The sequence below is a fragment of the Phascolarctos cinereus genome, unplaced genomic scaffold, assembly GCF_003287225.1.
Source record: "Phascolarctos cinereus isolate Bilbo 61053 unplaced genomic scaffold, phaCin_HiC Scaffold_7;HRSCAF=346, whole genome shotgun sequence".
Taxonomy (NCBI): Eukaryota; Metazoa; Chordata; class Mammalia; order Diprotodontia; family Phascolarctidae; genus Phascolarctos; species Phascolarctos cinereus.
In genome coordinates, this window is record NW_027556180.1 from 175601345 (window position 1) to 175625083 (window position 23739).

A 23739-nucleotide genomic window follows, 5' to 3' on the forward strand; every position below is an offset into this window, starting at 1 on the left:
ACACACACACACACACACACACACACACACACACAAACAGAACTCCTGGTCCAAAGTCAGTCAGTCAGTGAGCATTTGTTAAGTGTCTATTATATACCAGGCACTGTGCTAAACACGGAAGATACAAAGAAAGGCAAAAGACAGCCCTTGCCCTTGAGGTCCTCATAATCTATTGGAGAGACAGCATAGAACAAGATACACAGAAGAAAAATATAACCAACTCACTGTCATGTGGAACAGGGAGGATATTTATTCTGCTTGGCTTGAGAGGGCACAACTTGAAACAAGGAATGGAAGTTGCAGAAATAGACTTTGGCTTATTATAAGGAAAAAATTCTCAAACGCAAACCTTGCTTTTCCCCACAAATTAGATAGTCACAAAATTAAATGCAGGGTCATTGACAGTATTAAATCTGCCATCATAGGAAGTTTAAGCTCCTTAAGGGAAAATTCCCCACTTTCCAACTTCCCAATTTCTTTTGATGGGTAAATGTTGTTCTTTTAGTAACTCTGTGATCCTACTAGTCCTGCATTTGCTATTGGAGCTCAGACAGGCCACTATTCTTAGTGTATCCCAGTTTCTAATCCTGAATCATCTCAAACTCTTCCCTCTCCCTCACCCTCTAGTTTCAACTATTTACTAAGTCTTATCATTGTTGTACCCAAAATATCTCTCACTTCTATTCCATTTTCATCATTGCCACTTCATTTTAGACCCCCTTTACTTCTCATTTGATTATTATTATAACCTCCCAACTGACCCATTTTAGTATCTTCCTGTCTAATCCAAGCTGACAAAGTAACCCCTTAATGCAGTCTCATGAGCATGCCACTCCTTGGCTTAAAACCCTTCAATTTCTTCCCATTGCCTGCCACGTAGACCTTAGGCTGCTATTTGAGACCCTATACAATCTTGCATCAACCTGCTTTTTCAGTCTTATACCACTCACTACTCCCCTTCATATACTGTGTTCTAGACAAAATGAATTGTCCCCTGATCTTATCCTATCCTCTTCCATCTTCATGTACACCACGTGGTGTACAGGAAGCTTTATGTACACCACCCTCGATGCCTGAAACATTCTCCAGTGATGACCACCACCTGTTGAAGTCTTTCTCTTCCTTCAAGGTCCTGCTCAGGCACCACTTTCTACATGAAGTCTTCTCTGATTCTCTCCACCTCTACCCAACCAGAAGTCTTCCCTCCTTTCCCAGATTTTTCATATCACATTTTAAGAACTCTCCTTAACATATCATAGGTATTATGCTATGTGTGTGTGTGTGCGCACACACGCACACACGTATGCATTTGTTTTTCCATAACTATTAGATTACTATGTTCTTGAGGTCAGATACTATGTCATTTTTTATTTTACCAATAAAATATTTATTTAATTGAATAGTTAAGAATAAATATTTGTATGCCTTGAAAACACATTATACATTGTCATAGTTGTGAAGAAGCTGAATCAGTAGGATTAACACAAATTTTCCCTGAGTGTTTGGATTTTTCTGTCTTCTTACTCTCTGTTTTCAAAACTATGAGCTAAACTCCTTAATCCAAGTTTTAAATTATAGCAAATATATAAGATACAGTGGTATTTAAGTTTAACAAAATCCAGGCTGTCAAAATATATAAATATGTTGAGAACCAATTCATTAGATTTTTTATTTCCTTCTTCTACTCACAAAAGCAGTAAAATGACTTGTAGCTAAAATTTATTATGTTTATTTCTGGGCTTGAAGAAGCAAAAAGTGATAGTGTTAAAAAATTGCTTCAGAAACAAATTTGAATTGAATTCATACTTAATTCAATGCAACCACTGAAATATTCACAGTATTTTCAAACTCTCACACACATATACATGTGTGTATGTATATGTGTATATACATTTATGTATGTATATATGTGTATATATACATCTATGTGTATGTGTGTGTGTGTGTGTGTGTGTGTGTGTATACACACACATACATATTTCCTTACCTTAATTTCTAAGATGATTTCTCCATTTATCCTCCCCCCCCTTATCTGGATACAAAAACATTAGAAATAATCAAATAGACAAAATAAAACAGTGTGATTTTTAGTAATTGTTACAAGGTCTGATTGCATGTCTGAAAAGGAACTGTGAAACAGCTGCAGGTATCTACTGAACTTCAAAACCATTTGGCCACAATCTTAATAAATCAGGGAAAGTTTTTTCAAATATTTGTTTATTTACTTAGACAATCATCACTGTGGCATAATACTGCGACTCAGTTGAGATCTAGTTTTGAGGAGGAGCAAAGATGATGGAGCATCAGGAAGCAGTAGAAGGTGTTCCTCCCGCAAACTTCTTATAGCAGACAAAATGCAACAAACTGAATCCTGATGAGGAAATCTAAGAAAAAATCGCAGTAACTCTTTTTTTTTCCACCACAGATTAGCATAGGGAGGTAGATTGAGAGATCTGCAGACCCTGGGGATGGGGTCTCTCCATGAGTGACCATGCAGAGGACTCCAGCGCCCAAGGAAAAAGTGTGCACTAAGGCAAGAGAAGGTCCCACATCCATGGAGCGCTGCAATAGGAACTGATGCTGTCTGGCAGCTTTGTTCCAGTTCCAGGTTGTAGATCCAGGAAGGACTGAAAAGGGGACCCATACCCAGGAGTGGACTTCCGGAATAAAGAGTCACTTAGGCTCTAAGCTGTATACCAAGAGAGAGCAAGTATAGAAGTGAGGAGCAGCTGTGTAGCTCAAACCCCAGGAACAGAGTGGAATCTAAGTTCTACTTCTAGTCCATTCTGAGGCCTGCAGAGGTATAATCAGGGCAGGAATCTCAGACCATCGAGATGTCCCTAAGACCCCAAGGTAACAACATCCTAAGAAAGCATCAACAAGACCAGTTCAACCTTCCCTCAAGAAGTGTACAGAGCCTAGCCCTAACATCAAATCTAAAGTCAGGAAGTAGACTGGAAGCAAACAAATAAACACACAAAAAAGAAACTCATCACAAAGAGTAATTATGGTTGCAGAGATGTTCAAAACACAAACCCAGAAGAGAATGGCTCCAAAATTTCTATCAGCAAACCCTCAAAGGAAAAAAGAAAAAGAAAAAAAAAGCTTAGCCTTCATTTTAAAGAGGGCACCAAAGCCAGCCAGGTCTTCATTCCTCTCCACTGTCACTTGTGACTCCCTCTGACTTCCTCTACTGTGCCCCTATTCTGGGCACCTTCGTTTCTGCCCTCTCTATACCTTTCAGCTTCCTTTTGATGTCTCGTCTTCCTCCATTAGAATACAAACTCTCTAGATCATGTGAGGAACAAGAGGGCATACTACACATTTTCTCTGATTCCTATGGCCTCTCAAACCTCTCCACAACAGAAATTATGCACCAAAGATAAAGCAGCTTCAGCTGTCCTCATGGTCTGAGACAACTAGAACCCAAAAGAAGGTTAAGAAAAAAAAAATTAAAACCTGGGAACTGATGCTTACTGACCCTGAGTTCACTCAGTATCCCTCTCCTATCTCTCACAATATTGGTAGTGAGGATACAGTAGCAGACCTAAGGACAGGATGCAGATTTACATCAAAATGTACCTCTACACTCTAATTCCACTCCTCCCTATTTCCCAGCTCCAGGCCATGGAATTTTGCTCAAGCCTCTTGGCCACAGTCCTTTAGGAACAAAAGCCTGTTAGGGGCTGCAACCCATAAGCACCAACACTGCAAATGTATAAGCTGTCGGTGCCAGACCAGAGAACAAAGGAATAAACAGAGTGAGATAGGTAACCAAGACAGGATCTAGGCTGATGAACCATGAATTACCCAGGATGGGAGGAGGATGAGGTGCTCTGAGATGGGTGGGAATCAGGAAGTACATCATAAGGAAAATACAGTTTGAAAAAAAAATATGAAAGTACCAAAAATTTCAGAAAGAAGAAAACTCAAAGACCTTAACAGAATCAGATAAATCAACAGGAAAGTTAGTAATATCAGAAGGGAAAATGGCCTTCAAATCTAGTAAACAATTTCAGCCATCTATGAATAAAAAATGCAAAATAAAGGAAAATGATCCAACACTTGATAAAATAGAGGACCCTGTGGAATTTGAGAACATGGAACCAGCACACACTATTCCTGAGTGAAGTAAAGACAAATGAAAATTATAAGAGCAAAATTTATGTCATCCTGCCTAGCAAAAATAGTGAGCAGAATAGATAAATGGTCAAAGGATATGAATAAATAGCTCTCAAAATTCACAACTACATGAAAAAATGCTCTAAATCATTAATAACAGAAATGCAAATCAAAACAGCCTTGAGGTTTCACTTCACTCCTTACAAATTAACAAAAGTGACATTAGCAACAGTCAATGTTGGAGAGATTGTAGAAAAATAAAAACATTAATACATTGTTGGTGGAGCTGTGAAATGGTACAATCATTTTGGAAAGCAACTTGGAATTATACCAAAAAAAATGACTAAAAATGTCCATGCTCTTTGATCCAGAGACTCTATTACTTGGTTTATACCCTGAGGAAATTATTAATTAAAAATAAATCCCCATATACTCCAAAAAATTTAAAGCAGCACTTTTTGTGACAGCTAAGAATTGGAAACAAAGTAGATACCCATTAACTGGGGAATGGCAAACAAACCATGAAACATGAATGCAATAGAATATTAACATTCTGTAAAAAGTGGGTGTGTGTGCTGAAAACATAGAAACATGGAAAGATCTATATAAACTGATACAGAGCAAAGTAAGCAAAGATAAGAACACAATATACACAGTAATCACAACAACATAAATGGAAAGAATACCATACCAAAAAAAAAAATTAAAAGTAAATTAACAAAACTATAAAGATCAAGTGGAAATCAAAGATTTGAGAAGACACCCCAAATCTACTTTTAGTGGAGGTATAAGGTCCACAGGTGTTACATACTGCCCCATGTTTTCAGATCTTTTCAATGTATCAAGCAGTTCTGGTGATTTTTTTTTCCTTTCCAAAAAAATAATATTTGGGGATGGTTCTCTGGGAGGGGGAAGGGGAGGGTGATGTAAGAAACAGAAAATATAAACAAAGCTTATTTTTTAAATAAACATTGTTTTTAAAAGTGTAAGCTCCTTGAGGGCAGAAACTGTCTTTCTGCTTGTATTTGCATTCTCAGCACTTAGCATAGTGCTTGGCACCTCACAAGTACTTAATAAATGCTTGCTGACTGTTGACCAACTGAGATTTTAGCTGAGACTTGAAGGAAAGAAAGGAAAACTGGGAGGTGAAGACAAGGATTACAATCCAGTCATGGGGAACGGCCAGCAACACTGGCTAACTTCTCAACCTTGCTGAATCACTTAATTTCTTTGTTGAACCTTGCTCAAATTGTTTAATTTCTTTAAGTCTCAACAGAGTCATAACTAAGACTGGTGCCAACATCCAAAAGGGGCATGTTTTTTCCTCAATGGTACAACAGCCCCCTGTTCCCTTTACATTTCTCAGGTTGTCATCCCCAAAGTTCAGTCACTGTGGTACCCCCTTCCCAGAGCCTTCTTTCCCCCATGTCTGCAAACTCCTGATTTATCCTCCATATTCATCAGTTCCTGTTCCTTAGAAACATAGAATGGACACTCTGTAAGATGAAGATGATCTCAATTCTAGCACAACTGCACTCAGATGAGACTGTCCTGTTTTCCTCTCTGCTGAATTTTCCCTAATCACAAGAATTCTTAGTTATGCTCTGGACCTCAGTTTTCTCATCCATAAAAGAAGTGGGGAAATAAATAAAATGAATGAATTGTAATAAATTATCTCTATAGTCCTTTTTGACTCTCATATTTGATTCTATAATGAGCATTTACTATTGGCTTTTACATGGCAGTAATAGGGAACATAAAAAAGAAGGCATGAATTTTACTCCCAAATTAGATGAAGAAACTTGAGAACACTTAAGCAGCACATATTTCAGGGGCATCCACACAGTCCTCTAGACTAGAGGTATCAAACTCCAGCTACAAAACTCCCTTGGGAACCAGATTAAAATGTCATTGGGAAATGTCTAACAAAATAAATAAAAATATAATATAACATAGATAACATTAATTTGTGGTTTTCTAAGTCAATATAAGGCCTGGAGGAATCATTTCTATTTGAGTTTGACACCACTAATATAGACTATTCTAAACTGAATGGCTACAGATGGTTATATATCATTCATAAAATTTGCCTTCATGAAGTAGTGGAAGAGGCTCAGGAGACCTGGGTTGGAATTCTGGTTCTTACTAGCTTCCTGACCATAGGTTAAGTGACCTAATTTTGGTAAGACAGTTTCTAATCTAAAAAATAAACAAATAACAAAAGCCCACTGAGAATAATAGCATTTGCTCATTTTAAGGAAAGGCTTGATGTGATTTAGAGATATAAATTGCTAAGTGGTCGGTGTTGATGTTGGTATTGGTGTCAGTCAGGACTCTGAGGATCCATCCCACTGACTCAAGACATGAAGAGCCTGATTTAGCAAAGAACATAAATTATTTCAGGACATGAGCCTTGTAGTTTGAAACCAAAAGAGGTTATGCAAACAAAAGCTAATCAAATTTGGAATCACAAGCAACCTGAAACTGGCATTCTTCATTGTTTGTGGGGGGGGGCGGTGAGAGAAGAGCCCTTTTGACAATCTGATACAACCTATGAACCTTTTCTCAGAAAAATGTTTTTAAATGCATAAAATAAAATAATGGGGTTACAAAGGAAACCAAAGGCTGTTGAAAATAAGGATGATTTTTCCACCCCACTGAACTCAAATCCATCCACTGACCTTTTGTTAAGAAACCTTGCTCAAACCCAGCTTCTCACACACTGAAGCCAGCATCCAAGACAAATAAGTCATTCAGATACTACTTATACCCGCTCCAATGAGGGGTTCTGAAAAAGTTAATGATCCTCTCTTCCCCTAAAAATAGATCTATTTTCTCTCTCCACTGCAAAATCTGACCATTCAGGGGAGGGAGTACTGCCTTCCACATGAAAAGACAGAGCTGAGGGTCTTGGGAGCGTCACTTTCAGAAAATATACTCAAAACAGTAGTGCAATGTATACTTGACTTCCTGAAACCTCCAAATAGACAAACAGACTCTGAACTATAATACACCTTCTGAAAATGGCACAGGGTTTTGATAGTTTCATGTCATCACGGTCATAAAGAATTCTCATCAGAAGTGCATTGCCTATCACTTTACCCAGGCTACTGCCAACATAGCATAATATTTAGCAAGCTTAGAACAGTTGTGGCCTGCCACAGTGAGGTGGGGAGCTTTGTCACCCTCACCTTGAGAGCAGCCGCAGCAAGATGTGTAAATCTTCATTAACTGAATTTTGTACGTAGGAGAAAATATCTATGTTACTGCTGGATGCTGCCCTGCTAAGTATGGGACAAGCTGTAATATGCAATTAGCCCCGAGGTTTCTTCTTCCTTTGAAGAGGAAATCCAATCATATATTTTTGAGCATCAAGAATGCCGCTACCCAACCAACATAACTGAAAGATGGCTTGTGGCTTTTTTTCCTCCAACAGAGCTTTTATAATTGTGGCATCTCAAAAAGAGGTCTATGTCATGTCTAGTCAAGTCTGCTCATTGCCATGATTCATCAGGTTAATCTGGCTTCAAGAGGAAAATAAAGCTTGAAACTTACATGCCACGACTAAGATGTGCACAGCTGGGGAGTGAGCCCTTCTGTAGTTCCAGATATGCTTGACCTAATCAGAACATTAGTTGTTCAGGTTTTACAGCTGGCCTTCCTCTTACTGTAGTTTTGGTAATATTAGTTCTCAGGGCCAAAGGCTGTTCTCTTCCCATGAAACAGTAGAGCAGTTTCTCCCAATTAGGCATTGTGCTTGCATCATGGAATTCTTATGAATGGCATTCCTTATTTGATGGATGTTTGCTTGCTGGGGGAGGCGGATAGCTAGGGTGGGGATATAGGGAAAGGGAGAAAGGTATTCAGACCTGTGAATTCATCTGTAAAACTCTTATGAAGAAATTCCCTCCATAAATTCCAAAAAAAAAACCATTTTGGCTATAATTGAGAATAATAGTGAGTTACCTAGAGCACTAGTAAGTTAAATGACTTGTCAAGGGTTATCCTGATAGTAAATATTGCAAAGGTGAGACTTAAACCCAGATTCTCTTCACTCTAATATCTACCCTCTCTCCATCATATAACTCTATTTTTCGACTTATTTCTTACTCTACTTAAAGCAATACACTCAGGAAGGAAAAGCTTAGATTTTTGGGAAAAGGAGCTTTTATTTTCATCCCAAGAACTCATTTTCAAAACCTGTAACCTTTCTGCTTCTGATTGGCTCCTGCTTCAGGAAGGCTTTGATGATTACCAGTTGCTGTAAAGACCTGTTCCTCCTGATGGTGTTTGGGATAATAACGAGAAAGAACATATGAAAGGTACTTCCTTCACTTGCACAGATGCCATCTGGAATTTGCTATTAAATCCTCTTTCTCTCTCCAACCACTCCCCCACCCCCTCCATGTCCTACTGATTGAAAAGATGTGCAGCACTGGAGAGATTCAAATTGTGTTTGTTTGGATTTTTTTTTCTTATTAGTCAGGAAGTCGAGGTGGCACTTTAGTTTCCTGCTGTTTAAAAAAAGAAAGAAAAAACAGCCCTTTGCTATAAGGATAATTATCTGCATTTGGTTCTTGTTTCAAGCCAGAAAGGGAAGTAGTAAATTGAGGAAAGACAGGGAGAGAAAGAGGAGGAGGAGGAGGAGATAGGTAGGGAAGAGACATGAAATAGACTTTACGTGGCAGTTAAGCAAACAGAAAGAAACAAGTCCTATCAGGAAGTATGGACTGTATCCTATGCACTGAAAATTAGTGATCGTTGGCTATAGACCCTATAGATCATTGGCTATATACAGATTGTTGGCCATCTCTACCTTGAACTCTTCAACATAGGAACAGTTATCCGCAGACCTGTTTCAAAATTAAAAAAAAAAAAACACTCAGGACATCCATGAGCATATGTGCACATCCAAGAATGCAATCTATAGGAATTTGAGGTTATTATTTTTGAAAGACACTTAGGGAAAACACTCAGTGTTTTTTAGGTTCTAGTCTTTAAAATGTCTTGTTCCACAGATTTTATATGGTTCTTAAAGAGGAATATACTTAAATAATAATAATAATAATAATAATAATAATAATATAATAATAATAATAGCTAATATGCTTAAAAAATCAATATAGCTAATATTTAAAGTTAATAAGTAATAATTATGTAGCACTTTAATTTTGCAAAATACTTTACATATATTACCTAGATCTTCACAACATTAACATGAGTTAGATGTTATTGTTGTCCCCATTTTACAGAAGAAGATATGGAGGCTCAGAAAAGTTGTCTTCCTCATATAAGGTTTCTAGTCTAGTAGTAAATCTTTTATAATTAAAATTTTTAAAAGGTTAAGTCTTTGGCTACAAACTGCCAGATAAAAAGCAAAAAGTTCAATAAATCATCTATTTCTAAGTATTATTTTTGTCAACATATAGAGAAACTAAACCAGATGACTGCCTTCCTTTTTTTTTTTTAACCCTTCTTAGGATATATTTCAGTGCTAAGATAGCCTAGGCTTCTTTTGCAAGGCCACATAGCAAATTAGATAGAGTAAAGAATAAAAACCAGTAAGTACTCCCAATTCACAGCCTAATCCTCATTCCACAAAGGAAAGAGGTTTCATTAGATTGGAAGAAGGATGAAACTGTGAATATTTTCCTTCTCCCTTATAATTTATCTTAGATATAGAACTGAAAGGGATCTCAAAGTCTATCCAGTCTCACACTCTTATTTCAGATTTGAGGAAACTGAGGCTCAGGAGAAATGAAGAAACTTCTCCAAGGTCACACAAGTACTAAGCGATCAGAGGCAGGATTTGAACCCAGGTCCTGTGACTCCTGAATCAATGCCTTTAAATATTCAAGCTTTCTAATCAATTCAGAGGCCTAGGAGAGAGATTCATGAAATGATTTTACATATTTTATATTCAAGAAAGAGATGGGGTAGATAGACAGGGAACTTTATTAATGATAAAATAAAAGTTCAGCATGTTACAGTATCACTTCTGTGTCATAATTATCCTGAGCTCTAGATGTCTTTTGTGATGTTTTGTTTCCTTACTCTGAGTTAAACTACAATGAGCAGTTCATCCTCATGAATATTCTTTTACATTCAGAATAACCAAGAATAACCAGAATAATATCCAGATACTATATAATACAATGTAATACAATACATATAATATATAATATAATATAATATAATATAATATAATATAATATAATATAATATAATATAATATAATATAATATAATATAATATAATATAATATAATATAATATAATATAATATAATATAATATAATATAATATAATATAATAACCGGAATAACCAAGCTACTCAGATATTTTACTAATTTACCAGTCTAGGGTAAGATCAAAGACAAAAAGAAAGCTCAAAATATTCATAAAAACACTTCTTATTGTAGTAAGGAACTGGAAACAAAGTGAGTTCCCATTGATTATGGAATGGCTGAATAAACTGTATCATGTGACAGTAACAGAATTGTATTGTGCTGTTAAGAACAAGTAAATGACAGCAATTCAGAGAAGCATGGGAAGACTTCTATGAACTGACACAGAAGGAAGTGAGCAGAATATAACTAAGAAAAAGAAGTAGAAGGCTATGTGGTTATAGTAACCATTTATTCCTCAGTGAAGATACGGGAATATATATTTCCCTCCTCTCATTGGAGAGGTGGGTGATCATGAGTATAAAGTATTACATATATTACTAGATATAGTGCCTGTTGTTTTGGCTTACCGGGTTTTCTTTGTCACCTGATAAGGTTCACAGGGATGGGGGTGGGTGGAGATTTATTCAGAAGTCACTTCAATGTAATGTGTTAATAAAATCTTAAAGCACATGAAAATCATGCCACCTTTGAATGAACCTTTCATGAGTAAGCCACAAAAGAAGGCACAATTAGTGTGGTACCATTTTTTTGCTGCCTCCTGTTTCTACCTTTGGAGGGCAGTATTCACTCTCGTTACTTCTATTGACCTGCCTGTTATCCTGCTCCCCAAAGACGGTCAAGTCTGACCATCCTGCACCAAGATCAGATGTCTGTTACAGATGACCTGCTGTGATAAGTGTATTGTGTACCTGAGCTGTGTTTGGGAAGGTTTGGATTCTTCTCATCCTATTTTTCCCAGACAACTCAATACTATCATAAACATAAAATGATCATTAAGCTATTTGTTTGAAAAAGCTTCATTTAGTTTGGAAGGCAACTTATTTTGCTCTGCTGAAACTGAACCATTTTTCTAAATTCCTTGTCTTGATCTTTACATATGCATTCACCCATAAGAAAATAGAGTATATACAAAATCTACTTACACACAGTGTCCCGTTTCATTTGAGTATCACAACTGAATTGTTGCCTAGTTGAAGTCAGAGCAGAATCTAAAGAGGATGCATTCATTAATTCATTCATTCATTCATCAATCATTCATTCATTTATTCCATATTTTTTATTGATCTTCCACTAACTCCAAGGCAGTGTGCTGGGTGCTTTGGAGATACAAAAGTGAATAAGAGAGGGCCTTGCTTTCAAATAACTTTTACCTAAAATAATTAATTAATTAATTTTAAAAAAACATTATGATGTGCTGGAGTGTAGAGTATTTTTAAAGGATAATAACATCTGGTAAAGTAGAAGAATGCTAGTGGAAGTGGGGACAAAGGAGTTAAATTAAACATTCCAATGGCAAGAAAGCTCTAAATTCAAATTTGAAGAAGATGAGATACTGTTGGTGGGAGGGAGGTATGGCCAGGGTCCTGTGTTTTTGTGCTTTATAAAGAGGAGAATTGTGGTCTTTCTCTGTGGGAAATTTGAAGTCCCACTTTGGCACAACTAATCAAATGATGACTATGTATCAGGCACAGTAATAGGCTGGAGATACAAAAATGGAAATGAAGCAGAATCCAGCAGCTTACAGAGACAGTATCACAGTGAGAAAGAGGGTTAGGGAAAATAAGGGCAGTATCCAACAAAACTCTTCCTGAATCGTAGATTTCAAGCTAGACGTCACCTTAGAGAACATATAGTCCAATGCCCTCATCTTATCGTCAAGGAAACAGGCCCACAGAGACAATATGATGATCAAGGTCATGTGCTTAATAAGTATCAGAGACAGAATTTGAATTCAGGTCCTCTGACTCAAATCTATTGCTTCATTGTACAGTGCAACTGGATAAGCAAATTGAGTGAATTAGAGGGAAGAGGAAGATCAAGACAATCCAGAGGCATCCCTTTCTCAGTACTGCTTGAGGTTCTCTTCTTCCAGCTACCAATTTCCTCATTAATGATGATGATGATGATGATGATAGCTAGCATTTACATAGCCCTTTACATTTTGAAAAGAGCTTTACTAAATGTTACCTGATTTGATCATCATAGCAACTCGGGGGGGGGTAAATGCTATTATTATCCCCATTTTACAGAGGAGGAAACTGAGGGAGGCAGACATTACATCTCTTGCCCAGGTCACACAGCTAATAGTTAACATTTATACAGTGCTTACTTTGAGTCAGGATCTGTGTTAATGTGCTTTACAATTATTATCACATCAACCCTGGAAAGTAGGTGCTATTATTATCATCCTCATTTTACAGATGAAGAAACTGAAGTAAACAGAAGTTGAGTGACTTGCCCAGAGTCAGGCAGCTAGTAAGTGTCTGAAGCTGAATGTGAACTCCAATCTTCCTGACTCTAGGTTAAGATAATCTTTCATGATACAAAAATACATTTGGAATCTCTTCTAGTTACAGTGGGTCATTTGTGGAAACAATAACAATTTATAAATTCCTTGAAGGCAGGTGGTATCACTTTCGTTTTGGTAGTCTTAGTACTTTGTACAATGATTGGCACAAAGCAAATGCTTAATAGATTCTTTCATTTATTAATTTCTTATGGAGATATTTGTGTATATAAGGGGAGATATGCAGCATGCTAAACATACACTGGAAACTGTATAGAGTTCTAAGGGTAGTTGCATGGCTTGTAATAATCAATTAACCGCCCCAGGCATGTAGGATCTTTTGTTAGATTTTTCCACATCAGCTAAAATGAGAAGTTTATTTAACAAAATTAATCAATGGACTTGACTTTGCTGAGAAACAGCATAAGGAACAATGAAATAGATTCCATAAGAAAGGCAGTAGTAATCAACTCCTGACATGATTTTTATTTATTTATTCTTTCTCTTCCTCTGCCTTTTGATTAAGTACTTTCTAAATTTTGAAAAGCACTTCATGAATCACTCTGTGCCTGATTAATATTAATAGTAATGACCCTTATTCTATTGAAATGGGCTTATTACCATGCCAGCTGCCAGTTCCATGATTCCAAATGGGTTCCTGAAAACAGATCCTTCCAAACCTTGCTGGAGATAGGAAAAATTGAAACATCAAAATACATAAATCACCCTTGACTGTCACCTTCAGTTTAAGAACTTAAGTCTGCACAAGTAGCATTATGTATAAGAGGCAGTGCAATATCATGGGAAGACGCCTCAACTCTGAGGCAGGGACCTAGGATGGCGTCCAGGCTGTGGCTCTTATTATATTTGTTCATTTCTGTGCATTTCAACTTCATCACCCATAAAATGAACAAGTTAGGCATGTTTATCTCTAAGGTCCCTTCCATTTCTAATGTTCTTTAATCCTTCAAAGTACAAAAGCTCAAAATACTACAAGAAAAAGAGAATCTGAAGACCTCTGTAATAATTATTATTATAAATACCTCTCCCCCAACAAAGCTCATTCTCAAAGACTGTAAGAGAAAACAGTAATTTGGAGGAAGATCTAAAGGTCTCTAGGTCATCAGTATCAATGAATACCTCACCTATTCTGAGGCAGTCTCTTAAAGGCTTTAGAACTATTGTTGTTTGTCCTTCATTCTTCTTTGAGACCAGGACATCAGTAGGGTGATGTCTTGACTTGCAAGTGAATGGGATTTAAGTGAGGCAGGGCTGTGCAAAGTCACCAGCCTCACTCTCTCCTCCTAGGTCATCTGAGTCCAACATCAAGACATAGGTCAAGGCAACTGGACGTGACCCCAGAAGCAGTGGGAGACCTTGGCCTTTTTAAGCTAAGCTCTTTCCCAGGTCTCAGTTTGTCTGAAGCAACACCCACTCAGTGATTTAAGGGTAGGTGGTTGTTGCTGTTGTTGTTGTTTGTCCTTCATTCTCAGAGAAGACTATGACATCAGTGAGGTGATGTCATGACTTGCAAGTGAATTGGATTTAAGGGAGGGAGGGCAGGAAAAGTCACCAGCCTCACTTTCTCTTCTGGAGCCATCTGAGTCCAGTGGCAAGAAATAGGTCAGGGAGACTGGACATGGCCCCTGATGCAGTGGGAGACCTTGGCCTAAGGTCTTTCCCAATTCTCACTTTGACTGAGGCAATGACCATTTGGTGATTAAAGCTAGGTAAGAAATGAACCCAAAAATGACCCCTTTTACCTAATCAAAAATAAATAACTAAATAAATAAATCTGGGAAGGGAAGACCCTCAGGGTTTCTGGCCAGAAGACAAATAATTACCATTTACATTCACTCTGAGCCGTCAGGGCCCAAACAATGACCACTAAGTCGTGCTTGGACAGGGATCTATGATTAGCCAATCAATGCAAGCTAGAGTGAATTCAGTTTAAGGCATGGTCTTTAAGAAAGAAATCTAACCAGTAATCCCAAAATATCTGGCTAGGTTTCAGCCATCAAAACTTACATTCCTTTGAGCGGAGCACCAGAAGGCAAGGGTATGATTCTCTATATGGATAGAGGGAAAGGAAGGAGAGGAGAGGTGAGGAAGGAAAGGGAAGAGAAGGGAAGGAAAGGGAATGGAAGAGAAGAAGGAAGGAAGGGAGGGAGGGAGGAAGGAAGGAAGGAAGGAAGGAAGGAAGGAAGGAAGGAAGGAAGGAAGGACTGAACAAAGTAACAAAGAAACAAAGGAAGGAAAAAACTTTGCCCAACTGGAACTGACCAGTTGGGTTCCCAGTGAGGTAGTTACTACTACTCACAGATTGAGGACCGATGACATCAGGAGGGTGATGTCGACTTAAAGGAGAATTGGATTTAAGTGAGGCAGGGCTGTGCAAAGTCATCAGCCTCACTCTCTCCTCCAGAGTCATCAGAATCCTGTGCAAGACATATGTCAAGATAACTGGAGATGACCCCAGATGCAGTGGGAGACCTTGGACTTTAATACTCATACTGAAAAATTGCCTGGGATTCTCTCCCTCTTCTACTCTGACGACTGACCTACTGATCACCCTCATTTCCTTTAAGTCTCTGCTAAAATCCCACCTTCCATAGGAAGCCTCCCCCATCTCCTTTTAAGTTCAAAGCCTTCCCTCTGTTAATTATTGCCCATTTTTCCTGTACCTTTCTTTGTATATATTTGTTTGCATTTTGTCTCCCCCAACAAATTGTAAGCTCCTTGTAGTTGGAGATTCTCTTTTGCCCTTTTTCTGTATTCCCAGGGTTTAGCACAGCACCTAGCACATGGCAGGCACTTAATGCTGTTCATCTTTTGTTCTCAAAGATGACCAGTGATATCTGGAGGATGATGTCTTGGCTCATAAATGAATGGGATTTAAGTGAGTCAGGGCTGTGCAGAGCTATCAGCCTCACTCTCTCCTCCAGAGTCATCAGAGTCCAGTGGCAAGACATAGGTCAGGATGACTGGAGATGGCCTCACATAAAATGGGAAACCTTGGCCTTTTTAAGCTAGAGTCTTTCGTAGGTCTCAGTTTGTCTGAGGCAGAGCCCATTCAGTGATTAAAAACTAAGTAAAAATTGAGACAAAAGATGGCCTAGTTTGCCTTCACAGAAGAATCATTCTGGTAGAGGAAGACCCTACTCTCTTCCATTTCCTTTGCATCTCTTTGGACTGCCTCTGAAATGCACTTGACATCTTTGCCCTTTGAAATTCTTTTCTGCCTTCAATGCAAGAACCTAAGACCACTCCAAAAGATTATAATGGAAAATGCTATCTACATCCAGAGAAAGAACTATGGAGTCTGAATGCAGATGAAAGCATACTATTTGCTCTCCTTTTCTTTTATGGTTTTGTTTTGTTTCTTCTTTCTTGTGGTTTCTCCCTTTAGTTCTAATTCTTCTATACATCACGACTAATGTGAAAATATGCTTAATATGAATGTATAAGTGGAGCCTATATCAGACTGCATGCTATCTTGGGGAGGGAGGAGGAGAGGAAGGGAGAGAAAATTTATAACTCAAAATCGTATGGAAGTGAATATTCAAAACTAAAAATAAATAATTTTTTAAAAAGAAAGAAATTCTTCTCTTCCTTCATGACTCAGCTTAGGTGGTAGCTCTTCCAACACATACTTCTTGACTTTCCTAATTGAAAATGATCTCTTCTGCCTAAAGTTTTTAACATCACTCTATCTAGATCCCTCCTTTGCCACTATCACAGTCTGTCTTGTATAGGACTTATTCATGTACATACTGGGTCCTCTCTATTAGACTGTAAGTTCCTTGAGGGAAGAAATTTTTTCTTTTGATATCCTTTTTTATGACAAGTGCCTTATACACAGTAAAGATTTCATAAATGTTTGCTTAATTGAATTCAGTTGCTGTTTTTTGGTCATGTATCATAAACCATCCGACTGGCATTTTAGCACCTTGAGGACTAGTACTGATTAATTGATACACAGATATTAGGTATTATTCCCATGTAATTCATACCTCTGGTTGATGGATTCAATAAAAATGGGTTTACACTTGATAAAGGCATCAAGTTAAGTGGTGTGGGGTGATTTCATTCCTTACATGGACAAAAAAATTCTTAGTTATGCCTTTGAGCCCCCATATGGTCTATTGGCTCTGGGTGTTCACTAAGCCAGCCAGCCACAGTTCAGATCTCTATTCAGATCTCTGTCTCTACTCTGAATATTAATGAGGAAAGTTAGGAGTTCATCTTCTCTAGCTAGTGATTTAGCTTTTTCAGCTAAAAGTGTGCATATTAGCAGACTGAGTTCCCCAAATAGGAAGTTTCTCCTTTTAAGGTTACTGTACAATCTTGCCAAGGACAGGTTGTTTTTTGTTTTGTTTTGTTTGTTTGTTTGTTTTTGCTTTGGCATTTTTGTTTCCAGCCTAAAGACTTGGCCTTTTCATCATGCTTGCCCTTTGGAAAATAGATTGCTTATCACAGTTGTCATCTGGCATTTTCCTGTTACATATTCCCTCTAAATAGGAGTCATGTTAGAAGGAAATTCTTCTTACCTGAGAAAAAGAATTTCCCCCATTCTCCCAGCAAGGAGAACAAAAAGGCAAGGGATAAAGATATGCCTTATTTTTTCTCATCACTTTGTCAATATCTTTTAGATCATTCCCCTATGCAATTCTTTGTTGGCAATATGTTGCAACCTACTCACATCCACCATGCATCTTCCTTTGAATGACCTGAAACTCTCATGTTGTGGGGATTGTAATATTCTAGGATTTGAGGTCTCATAGCAAAAATTGAAGAATATTGTTAAAAATGTTTTTTTTAATATTTTATTTCAGGGGAAATCTTGGGTCATCAATAGCACTGTACAATTTCACAAAGTATAATCAAGGCTGCTTTTTTCTTTCTGTTCAATTATGTTCCTAGATCATTGATCATTAGTGGTATCTGTCCAAGTGTATTGATGGATGAGCCCTATGTGTTGTCTATCCAAATGTGAATGTGTATTTTAGTTTAGACAATAGGCATTCTTCATCTACTTGTTTTTCCTACATGGATGATTACAGCAAACTCTTCAGAATGATAAGAGACACCAATTAGGAAGTTCTGCAGTGCTCTGGGGCTAGATGCAATCAGCAAAATGCCTTTAGCAAACCAGAAGATGTGGAGGTCCTTGCAATACTTATGGAAGGCCTCTTACCTTTGGATTCTATGCTGGACTTCCTCCATGATCATGGCAAACATTTTTTGGTAATTATATTTCTAAATGTCTTTTGATTTTCTTGATGTTAATAATTAGAGGGTTGTCAAAGCTGTCTATCGAGTTATCTTTCTAAGAATCCTATAGGTTTTTAACACATGCATGCGAAGCATATTGTAGGAAAGCCTTTAAAAGATGCCACTTTTGCTCTATCAACCAGTGTTTTGTGTAGATAGATAGATAGAGAGATAGACAGATATAACCAATAACAAATACAATAGGATCTTCTATTTTCCTCACCTTTTAGACAATACTGTGAGTATAAAAATGGTCTGCTGTAGAATAGGATTTGCAAAACCCTACCAGTTCCCTTCTCATAGTTTCCTCAAGGATATCTTCAATATGAATCTCTATTATTCCCATACTGACTTTGAAGAGATGAGGAAATAAGCATACAATTCATTAGTTTTTACTAGTTCCTCGGTTATCTTCTTTTGGAAGTGACATTTTAAATAATATTTTTGTAAATATTTGTATCCAACCTTCTTTGAGTTGATACTTCAATTCTCTCAAAATTATGTCATTTCCTGGACATAATTCTTCTGGGTATACAAGAAGCTCTTATCATCTGTTTTCTTTAGTTTACCTTCATACAGCTCATCATGGTCTGTGATGTTAGAGTCCAATTATGGTGGCTCCATCAACATGGATGGAGGAAATACATTGTTTAATAACTTTGATAAATCTGTTGCATTTTCTATATGTTTGTTGCTTTCTTCCTGTTTCATTTCTTAATGCCCTCAAGATGATCTGACCTAATTGAATCTCTCACTAAGCTTTCTGCAAATGTGTTTTATTTCCATCCACCAATTCTTTTTTATGAAGCAATAATGGTCATCATCCACCATAAAATCTTACAAACAAGTTCATGTTCTCAGCTGTTATTGTCTTGAAGATAGAACGTCAAGTTCAGGGAGGTTTTTATTAGTTTGGATGAAATGTGGATATGTGAGAAAGGAAGTGGTATGAAAGAAGTCTGGAAAAGTATCTTGAACATAGATTGTGGTGGACTTTAAATACTAGCATAAGGACTTTAAAGAGAAAATTTTATCATAGAGGCAATGTAGAATCATTTAAGATTTTTAAGCCCAGGGGCAGCTAGGTGGCCCAGAGAATAGGTCACCCGCCCTGAAGTCAGGAGGACCTGAGTTTAAATCCAGCCTGGGACCAAACACTTGACACTTACTAGCTGTGTGACCCTGGGCAAGTTACTTAACCCCAACTGCCTAAAAGAAAAAAAAACAAGATTTTTAAGTCCAACTTGAAGATGATATGGTCAGAAAAAAAATTATTTTTGCTCTACTCTGCTTAATCTTCACTTCCCCTTCACCCTCACACCTCTTGAAGTGATCCCTTGCTCTCACCTTCTTTCTCACCTTCATCTTTTACTTTTTTTAAGCAAGGATTTTGTAAAAGTTTATTCTCAATATAGTTATATTGTAGAGGCATATGCTAAGTTACTAATTGTGAGTCAATGCTTTATATACCTGTCTTTTATCTACTCTTCTCCTACAAAAAGCAGGGCACTATAGATGAAAGAATATTAGATTTTTAGAATATTCTGGAGTCAGAAGACTTGTGGTCCATGTGCAGCTCTGCTCTGCTCTGCTATTTTGGTCAAGTCACCTAACCACTCTGGACTTCAATTTTTATACCTACAAAATTATCAGTATTAGATATTAATATCCCAAACAGATTTTGGGAAGGGGCATACTTTCCTCAAAAGTATTTGTAGCTTTTTTTTGTACCCTAAGAGCTATTGCTCAAGCACCTCGATTACAAAAAGAATAAAAGACTGCAACTTTTCATAGATGATTAAGTTTTATTGGTAAATGCCAATGCAGAACTCTCACAAAATCCATTGTCCACATGGAAGGTTTCTAAGTTGAAGGGCTTAAAAATATCCCTTAATAATAATATGCACAATGAATACTGCCGGCAACCTGTGGTGCAGAGAACCAGGTTTCAGAATGTGTTTATTTCAATCACCAACTTTGGCAGGATAACAGCTTGGACAGACACTAGGCCAAAAAGATGCAAAGCGGACTCAGACAATTTTCAGGGGCTTCCAAATGCTAGCCAAAGATGCTGCAGACATAAAGTTCAAAGCTGAGGCATTTAGCTCCACAATGCTGCCCACAATGATCTTCATGCTGACCTATTAGTCCACAATGAAGTGGAGAGCTAAAGCTTGTGGTCACTCAGCCTGCAAGAGAAACAATGATGTGCAGGCTCATCCTGCATAATCTCATAACAAATGAACTCCTACAGAAGGGGGCAGAAGTACTAGAGGCAATTTATCGCACACAGATTTTTCTAGTTGTATAACAAAGATGGTAAACATCAGATGACCCATGTGACTTCTGCACTATATCCTGTGAGACCACGAATGGTTTAAGAAAAGAAAGGAAGAAAAAATAATTTTTTTGAAATAAATCGTCTGGTGGTTTGAACATGAGTAAAAACAATTAACTTAACATAATCAACTTTGGCATTTGGTGGATTTGTGTTCTACTGTTAAGAATGGAGTGGAACAGGAATAGAAAACAGGAGTGGAGTAAGGACAGGACAGGACAGGATAAAGCAAGACCTGGACAGGATTGGTTAGGATGGGATAGGGATAGTACAGAATGGATAAAAAAGACTGAATGCGATGGGATCAGACACAGGATACAATAGGGTAGGATAAGTTAGGGCCAAACTAAATAATATCAAAGGTTCACTCCAGATGTTAAATGTCTTTCCTTCCTTCCTCTATCTTTTGTCCCTTGTCCCACTCTCATTTCTTTTGAGAACCTGTTATCATCATTCTAATCCTACTTCATTTTCTCTTTCATTCCCTCACTCTTCCTTCTTCACCTGAAATGGGAAGAGAAAGGAAGATGGGCATAGAAACAAGGAAAAAAAGGAAAAAAGAAGAGATATACTATACAAATAGGACAAAAGAAAAATGTATTTAAAAAACTAAGGGTACTACATATTGGGCAGCTAGTTGGCACAGAGGCTGGACTGCCACACCTAGAAGACCTGAATTCAAATCTAGCTCAGACATTTAGTAGCTGTGTGACCCTGGGCAAGTCACTTAGCTGTTTGCCTCAGTTTCCTCATCTGTAAAATGAGCTGGATAAGTAAACAGCAAACCACTCTAGTTGTGTTTGTCCTTCATTCTCGAAGAGGACAATAAATCAGGGAGATACTGACATGACTTGCAATTGACTTTCAGTGAGGGAGGGCTGTGAAAGGTCACCAGCCTCACTTTCTCCTCCAGAGCCATCTGAGTCCAGTGGCCAGATATTCATCAGGAAGACTGGAGACGGCCCAGAATGCAATGGAAGACCCTGGTCCTTTTAAGCTAAGGTTTTTTCTGGTTCTCACTTTGAGTGAGCAGGCCTCTTTAAGAAGTGAGTCAAGGGATGACCCCTTTAATTTAAAAAAAAAAAATCAAACTGGAAGGGGAAGACCCTCAGGGTTGCTGGCCAAAAGAGAAACAGTTACTATTTACATTCACTCTGAGCAAGGACAACACAAAAAATAAACATGAAGTAGTGCTCAGGCAGAGACCTGCTGTTGTCCCAATCCATGAGTTCCTGAGTGAATTGGGTTTAAGGTCAGTCTTTCAGAAAGGAATCTAACCAGTAAACCTAGGAGAAGGAGAAGGGGGGGAGGGGAAGGAGAGGGAGAGGGAAAACGAGAGGGAGACGTTGTGGGAGAGGGAGACAGGACAATGAGCTGAGGCACCCCACCGGAACTGTTAGTACCTTTGCCCACAAAACTCCCTTTTGGGGAAAACTCAGACACAACAGAAATAATTGAGCAACTACTAACTGGTCCCTAAGTCTTTCAGTGTCCCTGCTTTTTTTTAGTTCCAGAAATTAGTCTTGAATGACTCTGCGTAATAATCAAGTAGCTGTATGTACAATTGCCTATTTGTATGTAATATTATAAATCCAATATCCAACAATATTTTAAGTACTGATAGATAACTCTCTTTTTTATTTTCTAAGTCTATTGAGAGGATTGGGAGAAGAAGGAAAAGAGAGAAGAGAGGAGAAAGGAAGCCAAGAAAGCAAGGACAGAAGTTAAAGAAGAATCACTATCACAGGACAGTGAGACCCCACCTTAGCCAGTTTTTTTCTTATTGACCAGCTAGAAACCTAGCAGAGCAGAAAGACTGAAGGATCTGGAGTCAGATGACCTGGGACAAATCCCTGCTCTGCTATTAATTGCTCCAGTAAGTCATTTAACTCTCTTTACGCCTCAGCTGTTCCGGTATATAACTGATATAATTGTATGACATGACCTCTAAGGTCCCTTAAGGTTCTAACCCTATGACAACTGTTTTATTGTTGAGGCATATACTCAGAACTCAGTCAATTCCACCTTTGTACATCTCTCCGGGTCCTATCTTCCTGAGCCTTATATTTGAGCCCTTCTTGAATTTTCCATCAGTCCAAATCCTGCTACCCAAGTTCATGAGTGGAGATTGCAACTACTTGGGTAGAAATTCATCTATCCTGTGCCGCCCTCAACACCTCTCCTTTACGTACACGTCAAGATAACAACCACCTGGGTCTAACTCCTGTTATATAACCTGCTTTCTGGGAAGTCAGTGGTAAGTCTAACCAAATAACCATTCACATTCCATTAGATGGTAATCAATATATGTTATTAAAATGGCCGAAAGCCTTCATTTGGTTGTATTTCATTCATATTTTTAGCTATATAGCACCTTGTACAAAAGGGTAATGAGAACAAAGATGAGTAGGATAGAGACCACTTACCCAAATAAAAATTCAGAGGTTTCTTTCAGTAGAAACAGAAGTTTCATTCTAGCAAGTCTTGAGAGTGAATTGAGCATCACCTACCCAGGGTGCACTGCAGTAGGGAGGCAGGATACAAGCAGCAAGCAAGCAGTTATATACCCTTAGACAAACAACTCTAAGAAAACCCCCCACACAACTTGTTTACCTCAAACTCTTTATCCTCATTGGTTGAGGTAAGAGACCTTACATTCTACCTGGAAACTAAGAGAGACATTTTATCCAAAACAAGCTTGGCAGCTGGAAGATTGCCTTATTTGGCAAAGATAAGGCTGGGGTGGGGGTTACAAAACAAGGGACAGTGTGGGCAACAGATGTATGACCCAATCACATGATTTACAGGAAAAGGAAACTTAGTCCCAGCTAATGCTAAAGCCTTAACTAAATTTTGGAGTGTAGCTTCCATTTCATATGAGAAACTTTCACTTGTCCCACACAAAGAGAAGGAACAACAAAGAAAACTAGAAGCAAAATGGAAATTCCATCAGCAAGCATATAATTTTAGCACCTTATATTTCATGGAGAGTTTTAAATTATCTAAAATCTGTTCCATTTGTTTCTGGAAAAGGTAAAATGTATCTTGCGCTTTGTACTGTACTGTACAGTAGAATTTCTAAAGGCTAAATATGCCAAAAGAAAGCCCCATGGCCATTCACTTCCAACTGACAAAGTGTTTATGTATCTGGTTAGAGAGTAAAAGCAGGGGCGTGAAATTCCTCGAAAGGTCTTAATGAGGTACTAACTTAAAACTAATGGTAATGATGTGAGTTCTAGCACCATTGAACAAGTAGCTTAAAAGGTTTTCAAAATGTATGCTCAAGCCCAAAATGGCTTAAGTCTGGAT

The 23739-nt window shown here is 37.9% G+C and overlaps 1 long non-coding RNA gene across 1 annotated transcript; it reads right to left on the reverse strand.

Moving 5' to 3' along the window:
- Positions 1-1934: 1934 nt before the first annotated feature.
- On the reverse strand, positions 1935-22950 carry LOC144454794 (uncharacterized). The gene is made up of 3 exons (XR_013483338.1): positions 22857-22950; positions 11455-11520; positions 1935-8975 (listed from the first exon to the last, which is right to left on the reverse strand). It is a non-coding gene; the product is annotated as an uncharacterized LOC144454794 (long non-coding RNA).
- Positions 22951-23739: the final 789 nt, after the last annotated feature.